The sequence below is a fragment of the Salvia splendens genome, unplaced genomic scaffold (assembly GCF_004379255.2).
Source record: "Salvia splendens isolate huo1 unplaced genomic scaffold, SspV2 ctg785, whole genome shotgun sequence".
NCBI lineage: Eukaryota > Viridiplantae > Streptophyta > Magnoliopsida > Lamiales > Lamiaceae > Salvia > Salvia splendens.
This window is the reverse complement of record NW_024599461.1, coordinates 1-8862: the sequence shown is the minus strand read 5'-3', so window position 1 is coordinate 8862 and position 8862 is coordinate 1. Positions and strand designations below refer to the sequence as shown.

Below are 8862 nucleotides of genomic sequence, written 5' to 3'. Positions count from 1 at the left end.
TCATTGTTCAAACGTTTAGAAAAATGCATTAATTCGAGTTGGTCATTTGATTTCCATTTTATTAAAGTTATATTTCAAGAATTGATATTAATTACAGTATTTTCTTATGCCTAATCTTTTACCTCTGCAAAATAACGCAATGCATTTAACCAAATTGTAACGATTCACAACTGAAAATAGTTGATACAACATAGATTATGGTAAAGCCGAAAAATAAATGTCACCAAATCTATGTTAAAAAGTTAATTACACAAAGAATGCCGATTCATAAACCCACGCACGACTATGGATATCAAATAGGGAAGTTTGAGGTAAATACAAAGTAAGAAAATGACATTTTCCCCCACCACAATTACATAAAAACCTTCACATTTTTCATAAAAATAACAAAAAAAAAGGCAAAGATTAGATTGATCCGAGGAGGAGCAAGAGATGAATGATAGCACAAATCTTAGCCTAAACAGGTAGTAAAAATGGATCAACTTGGCCTTGGATTGAATAGAAGATGGCATTTTTCTCCAATATCTAAATGCAAAAGGAACATCGTTCGAGTTGCAAGTTTACCACTTGATGTCCGGTGCACGCCTACTGCTCTTCTTCACACTGACTGCAATGCTTCTTTCGAATTGGCAAAGTTTCCCTCGTTGCCGATTTCCCAGCTCCCACTTCGCCCCCAACTTGCGCGCCGTGTTGGTTCTGATTGCACGCCAGGGGGCCGTCTGTCAGAACCCAACACGGAATCTCCTTCAGATGAATTGTGATGGGGCACGTCGCTCCCTCTACTACGAATGTCTGCTTCAATGTCTTCAATGTTATGACGCTGTGAGATCTTCAAAAGATCTCCACCAATGTCTAAATCATCTTCCACCTTCATACGTCGGCCATCTCCAGGTTCCTCTGGTTCAGCATTGTCCCTTGAAAGGGGCATAGGTGGCCTCTGGGATTCCTCCTGCACCAAAGCTCGGAAGTTGTTCTTTGATGGCTTCACCATTGTACAAAATACTTCGGAAAAGTTGTTTAAGCAACCACGATCATAGACATTGATCCTGTTGTCAGATCTGTAGCGGAAATTCTCATAGGTTGTCTGCAATGAAAACCCCAAGATAGTAATTTGTATTATAAACTGAAGTATTTTCTCAAAGCAAAATCGACAAATAAGATTAAAATGATTCTCGACAGTTTCAGCAATGCTTCTTTCACACACACTGCAATGCTTCTTTCACACTCAGGAATAGACAATATTTCTCCAGTTTTAAGTGATAATGTGTTACAGTAGAAACAAGAAACTGAACTTCAGAATGTTAAAAATTGGAAGCAAACCTGATTTGTGCTTATTAGATAAAGGTGAAATCCAGTCAGCCCACCAACAAACCATAAGGATATGAAACAGTAACCCATCAGAATCACAGATACAGGAGATTCTTTCATTGCCGTCCACACAGTACCTTTATGATCATCCATCAAAACCTTGATATAGAAAGCTGATATTGAAAACACATAGATGCAAAGAAGGGCTGCCGAGGAAACGAAACAGAAGAAATAACGGTAGTTTCGCTGCATATAAGTTGAAGAAAAGAACAAAAAGAAGTTAGGCGTAACGAGGAGCAATGCAAAAGAAAACAAAAATGCAGAGAAAGGAAGGGAAGAAAGGAATCAACTGATTTGAAGAACATATCTTACCATTCCTATGCACTGGCCTACCCAAGGGCAGTGATGATCAAAACGCTCCACACAATTATTGCAAATCGAGCAGTGTGAGCAACGAGGAGGACGATATAGCATACAGGTATCACAATATTTTACTCTGATAGGGAGTCCATTGACCATTACTTCTTTGGTTCGAGGGAACTGGAGGCTTGGTGTCTGCCGTCCACCAACCTCCACTGACGCAGAAGTATCATAACGAAATTCTTCTTCTGGAGGGTGTGAATTACGTGGCACAATCCCAGGATCTCGGGATGAGGTTAGAAACAACAAAACTAGAACCTAAGTAATCAATTAAAGACGACCATAAGCCATGAAGATTTCCATAGTACATTCTTCTCTTTGGATAATCACATTGACCATAAATGCAATACTGAATATAAAATGGTATTGATGATCAGTAGAGTATAAAATACACCTACAGTGACTTGCTTAGCCATATACTAGTTAAACTTAATAGTATGAAACCACAAATAGTAAAAAGAGAAAAAGAAGTTCAGTCACCTAATGTGGGCATAAGTCCACGTGGATGAATAAAAGAACCACAAAGGTAGTTGCTTCTATGCATTCAATCAAGCTCCTTCTGAGCTGCCATATGGCCATATGATCCGGTTGTAAATTTAGGTTAACAAATAAATATCCCAAAAGAGTTTGATTCAAACCGTTATTGGCTGCCATTGCACTATTGTATCCATGTACTATCTACAAGTTCCCACTTGATAACTTGTAAGCTCTACAATTAAGCAATGTCAAACTTGTATTTCCCATTCCATGTTGTGTGAGCTCATCCATAACAAGCATATACCAACAATAAGGTGATGTGTATTTCTGGTACTACAAGCCATACTGTTAGAAATTAGTGGAGCTCTTTAGTACACTAAACTCAAGACACTAGCATCTGCAAGGAAACCATAAGGCTGCCCTGGATCAAATTCAAAAATATAGAAACTGAGAGTATTATTCAATCCACGTATCCTAGAAATTATCCCAGAGAGTTGAATGCTACAGTTATGTTCTTGATGGGGTTCAAATCATATTCATTTAGTGGATCACTTTAGAGAAATTATAAACCCTATACTTCAGAATTTAACAGTCAAAACACCAGTCCTTTTCCTTCTGTTATTTTTTAGAGTCACACACTAACCCACTAGATGATTTGAATGCCAGTCTATATTAGTAGTAATGTAGTAATTCTTATTCTATAAAGAAAAACCTATTAGGACGGTAGTATGAAAAATAGAACACAGCCCAAACAGTAATTTATCCAGCATACCCTTTTTCTTCGAGATACAAGATACATATCATATCATGAATTCTCTACTAATATGATATTGCCCTGATAACCAAAAACATAAACATTGCTGTTACAGATATTCTGTACTGAGCATAAGAACCCCCTTCATTAGCCTTCTCGGTCACTAACTATTAGGTACCTTGTGCTGAGACTATTTCTAATATATTCTTAAAGTAACTCACTAATTACATGAGAAAATTTATAGAAGACTCCCATATGCATATGATATATTCAGAACCAATTAGCAATTTAGATTAGGATGAACAGAGATGACGAATTATTACTACTAGTAGAAAAATCAACATCACAGGTTATAAACCAAAATGCAGGAGGATGCATCCATTAGCAAACAATTTAGGAAAATTCCCATAATATTTACATAATAATCAGGAGAGATAGGAACTAACATGAATGGTGAAGACTATAGCAGCAACAATGATTGCATATCCTGCATTGTAGGACGAGAAATGATGACGAAGATGCCTTGCAACAAAAAACACAAAAGATAACGACAGGGGCAATGAGCAACAATAAGGTGACAAGCAGTGATCTTGCATCCGGGCCAAAAATCAACCTCCCATTCAGGAAAAAGATCTGCAGAAGGTGCAAATTAAATCTGTCATCTACATGTAGAATAACATAACCTTTCATGAAATAGAATCACTTCCACCCTTTCTTTCATAACATATTTTAGTTCTCTCAAATTTGCAGTAAAAAGGGGTTAGTGTATCCTGTCTAGTTACTAGATATAGGTAGTAAACAAGACTCCAATTGATAATCAAGATCCCAGCCACAGAATTTGTCAATGTAATTGAATGTATAGACTACCATAACTGACATACAGAGGGAATGCAGGGAGGTTGTAAATACTAATTACCAGTGCTAAACATCTGATAGGGTAAGCATATGCGTTATTAGATATGATTGTTCAACAACTTAACCCTATGTGTTAAGAATTCATGAAAGCAATTACCTTCCCAGGCCAAAGAAGTCACATTTTAGAAGCTAAAAGTGAGTTGTAAAAGCAAATACTTCAATTCTACTTTGTTCATCCCTAAAACATGTGCGTAAATACCACTTGATTCCAATATATGGTCAATTCTTACATAAGCATGAATATGTATCCATGAGACGGAATAGTACTTGAGCAGTTTTGACAGGCGGGAATATGCAATTTCAAGGCCATTTGCAATGGTGAATAAGCTAAACTCCACATGCTAACAAAATGCAACCTAGCGTCAACAGCTATTTGAGATTGACAATATAAAATAACAGAATGATGAGAGAACTTATCAAGATTTGTTTTGAACAGTGTAACATCTCCACTCCCACAGGCAGAAAGGTTAAAATTTCAAGTGCTCAAAGGCATAAATAAGAAGTTTGCCAACAATGAATATGAATAGGCAAATAAGACCTGGTTATTATACTCTGTATAGAGATAGCATACACCAAAATCTAGCCAAACAATATGAAAAGATAAGAAGTGTAATGTAGCATTGAATAATCTGGTACAACAGATTTGAACCCAATAAAACAGTTCTGGTTTAGAGATTTTGCATCAGCTGTCAAAAGCCACCAGCATCATAGTTTCCTTTTCTCTATTATGAAAGATGAAGGGTTTGGTGATGTTACAGGTACTAAAAGCCATGTTTGACATTAAATCTCATCATCCTTAATCGGTAAGCAAAGTGGCATTCCATATCACAGACCAAGCATGAGTCACGGAAGATCTCGATTCTGATAGTTATATCATGAAAGTAAAATAGCTACTTAATACAGATTATAGATTCAATACATCTCACCATCCTTAATCAGTGACCAAAATATATACGTTGCCACCAACTCTGCAAGCCTTCAGTTCAATTGTCATATCATGAAGATACAAGATTAATGTTAAGAAAGGATAACGATTATTTGCAGCTGAATTGCTCATTATTTCACACAAACACCCAAATGTATAATTTTTATGTGAGCTAAAAAGGGGCTGGAGCATATTACAAATACAATCTATACGACACATCACGTTTACAGTTAATCATACTCGTCAAAAGTTTCACCTATTCCACCCCAAAAAGAAGATCAGGGAAACACAGAAATCATCCAATCATGCATCAAATCTATGGATTCTATATGACTACACAAAAGTATAACTAATCCAAGCAAGTGAGAAGTACAACCAGACAATCAATCAAAATAGCACTACAACATCAAATTAAGTGCATTTAAGTACCCCATAGCTGCAAGATTAAGTACACGTAAAGGGGAAAGCCACGAATAAGTCTTATACTCCACACATATGCATATACAGAAAACAAAAACATCCAATTAAGCAAACAAAACAAAATCTTTAGCTTCCATATTATCACTTCATTAAAATAAACTTAAAAAGAGCAGCAGAAAAACAAACAACCCTAATTTCAGCACTCTCTCAACTTCAAGCTAAGCTAAAGCAAAACAGAATTCCACAAAATTAAACAGAAGTCCAGAAAAATGAAAGTCGAGAAAATGCGAATAACGGAACAAATCTCACATTGTTACCCTTCCATACTTGGTACACGCGCTTAGCCATTCAGCACAAAACCGAACCAGAAAAAAAAATTGCAACGGAGCTACGCCGGAAGCGAATCGAAGATTTCAAACTTGGACAGTCTGCTCATCTCACGAAAACGCACAGCAGTGGCGATGGGGGAGTGGGAAACTTTTAGCTGTAATTAATTGTGTGCTCACACCCTTTTTTGCTCTCTGTTTTTGGGCGTAATTATTAGAGAAGGTTGAATTTGAAAATGCAGCCAATTTAAGATTGGGGTTTTTTAGGGATTTTGAAATAGTTTAGGGTCTTCGTCTTCGCTGCCAACCTGATTTTACTATTTGGAATGTTTTTGGGGAAATGGATTCCTTTTTTTTTAGTTCCTTGAGTGATAAATTAATTCACTTTTTTTGGAATTTTGTGTCACTAATCATTCATTAATTTAGAGTGGATTTGTTGTGTTTGGGCGTTTGATTTGAAAATAATACATTATTTTGGTATTGATTGATTAATTTAGTTGGACATTTAGTGTTTTGTTCAAAATAATAGGTGGCCAATTAAATGAAGATGAGAGAAATAAATACGATACTCAAATGTAGAAATAAAGAAATATAATTGTGGATTTAGAATTAATATCGCACTCGCACATCGCACTCGCACACACAAGTTTTCAGATGCGTAACTATATAAAATGAACTATTTTACTAATACATGAACAAATCTTGATTTTTTGCATCGATAGTTTTCTTCATGAATATGGTTCTTACTATTAATTCGATTATATTTTTTGTTATATATGTGTTGTGTTTTTCTAAGATAATAAGTCTACTCTAGTGCCTTAGCTTAAAAGGGTTGGTAGCTTTTTTTGAAAGAAAAAGTTACACGTTTGAAATTATGATTTTTTATGTTATCGTCTCTAAACAATTGGACCAATTTCACTGGATAATATTGTGTTTATATGTATTTAGAATATAATGTTAGAAGTAAGTAAAAATTTCAGCGATCAGAATATTGACCTGATAATTATTGCTTCAATGTTTTGATCATCTTGTTTTTTTTAATATCTTAAATTCTAAAAATAAAGTGGTGGGTAGTACCAAATGATGATGTTTTAAATGATAAAACATTTTTATGTAGACATCCTAAAGAATGGGACAAAATTAATCTTTTACAATTTTTTTCTTCTTTTAACGACTGAAAAACAAAATAGCCCCCATATAAGTATACGATAATCTTCAAATGATCTGTAATAAAGTGAACTAATCATAAGCATTAGTAAAATATAATAGTATATTCTTTTCAATTGATTTCTGTTGACCTAAAAAGAAAAGGTACAGATTCAACTCAATATTAATCTACCATAACCGAAACTAAAAAGGCCCCATCCCTATTGTGTTTTTACCCTCCAACAATGTTTGAACATAGATTTAAATTACATGAACATACAATTATAATTTGTTTCCGATTCCTAAGTTTTGTATAGAAAATCTAATAGATATCTTAAGACACTTGCCACTAGCACTTGCTTGGAACACGAAAGCTTCATATTTATACCATAAAAAATAAGATCAATTATCCGATTAGCATGTGCCCACAATGCCACCAGTCAGGTTGTCTTGGGCCTCGCCAAACCCATCCCATAGCTCGGAACCCAGCCATTCCCTATGACCAAAATATGAATTTGGTCTAAAACGTTTAGAGTATCCACAATAAGGGAGCCGCGGCTCCCAGGCAAGGGGTGGTTGGGTCGCCGCTCCCTATAGCCAGAGATGCCCACCGGTTCCGGTTCCAGCGGTTAACCGGGCGGTTCCGGTTCCGAACCGGAACTGTGGCAATTTTATCGAACCGGAACCGTCGCAATTCGGGTCGTGGTCCGGTTCAGGTTCATGATTTTTTGAACCGGAACCGTCACCGAACCGGCGGTTCGGGACGGTTCGGAACCGCCGGTTAACCGGAACCGTCGCAATTCGGGCACGTAAAACAAGGCGTCAGGGTGGGGCCGAGGGGCAACTTTTCAGGCGGCAAAACCGACCGGTTCCGACGGTTTTTGGACCGGAAACCGGCGGTTAACCGCCGGTTCAGTGGCTTTCGGTGGCGGCGCGGGACACGAGGCGACATGGCGCAACTTTTGGCAGACGGTTTGTTGACCAAACCGGAGGTTTTGTTCCTGAAACCGGCGATTCAGGCGGTTTTGTCCCGGAAACCGGCGGTTTTCCGAAAATTCAAAAAAAAAAATCATATTTCAAATTCGAATTCTTCCATTTTCCCCCCATTTTTATCTATAAATACCCCCATCTATCCTCATTTACATTCACTCTTCTGTGTTAATAAGAGTTTCTCTCTTCAATCTCCCAATTCTCTCTCTTTGTCTCCAATTTCTCAATTGTGCTATTGTGCTTCCATTTAATTACTTGTTCTACTCTTATTACGCATTGTTATACACTTATACTTGTTCTCGTAGTTCTATAAGTTGTCTTTCTTTCTCAATTGCTAAAACAAAAAAAAATATATATTTTTCATATTTCTACATTTCTACATATCAAGATGTCTTCATCCCGAGAAGGTCATGTTGATAAGGGAAAGGGAAAGTCCAAGAGTCCATCTCGGAGATCCGTTATTGATGAGATTTCTCAAATGAACATGGATGTGTGGCATGTTAATATTTAGTATCTACTAATTTAATTAATTTTGAATTACATTACATTATTGTTCATAATTTTATTTGATATTTACAATACAAATATTATTTTGTAGACTCAAGAAGAGCAAGATGTGGCACATGGTATTGCTCTCTCTCGCTCTCAATCCCAAGGCGATGCTTATGTTGGTACCTGTAGTGGTGCTCCCGGTCCGCGGTGCCTATTCTCAACAAATTCCAACCCCTATGAATCTTGATGAAGACGACGATGATGATGATGATGACGACGAGGAGGAGGGGGAGGAGGTAGAAGAGGTTCAAGAAATGCCACCCCCACCACCACCAAGGAGTCGTCGTGGCCGTAGTCGTGGCCGTGGACACCCTCCTCAACCCCCTAGACCAGTTCAAAGGTCTTTAACCTCAAACATCATGGTGAAACATTTCAAGAAGTAGAAGATAGTAACGATCCTGACACTTATAATGTGTATTGCAACTATTGCAAAAACGTATACACATTCCGAAGGGGTGGAGGATACGGTACAATTACCCTTCACATGGAGAAAGCGCATCCGGTCGAGTTGGGTATCGCTCCAACCTAAACTCAACTCAACGTTCAACATGGAGTCGGGACCGGGAGTGGGACGGGTCATCCAAACATCAGGTATGTGTAGCAATACTCTTTTGAAATATGATCACAAA

At 37.2% G+C, this 8862-nt stretch overlaps 1 pseudogene; it reads right to left on the bottom strand.

Annotated features, from left to right (window-relative positions):
• Positions 1–201: 201 nt before the first annotated feature.
• Positions 202–5696, bottom strand: LOC121791352 (annotated as a pseudogene).
• Positions 5697–8862: the final 3166 nt, after the last annotated feature.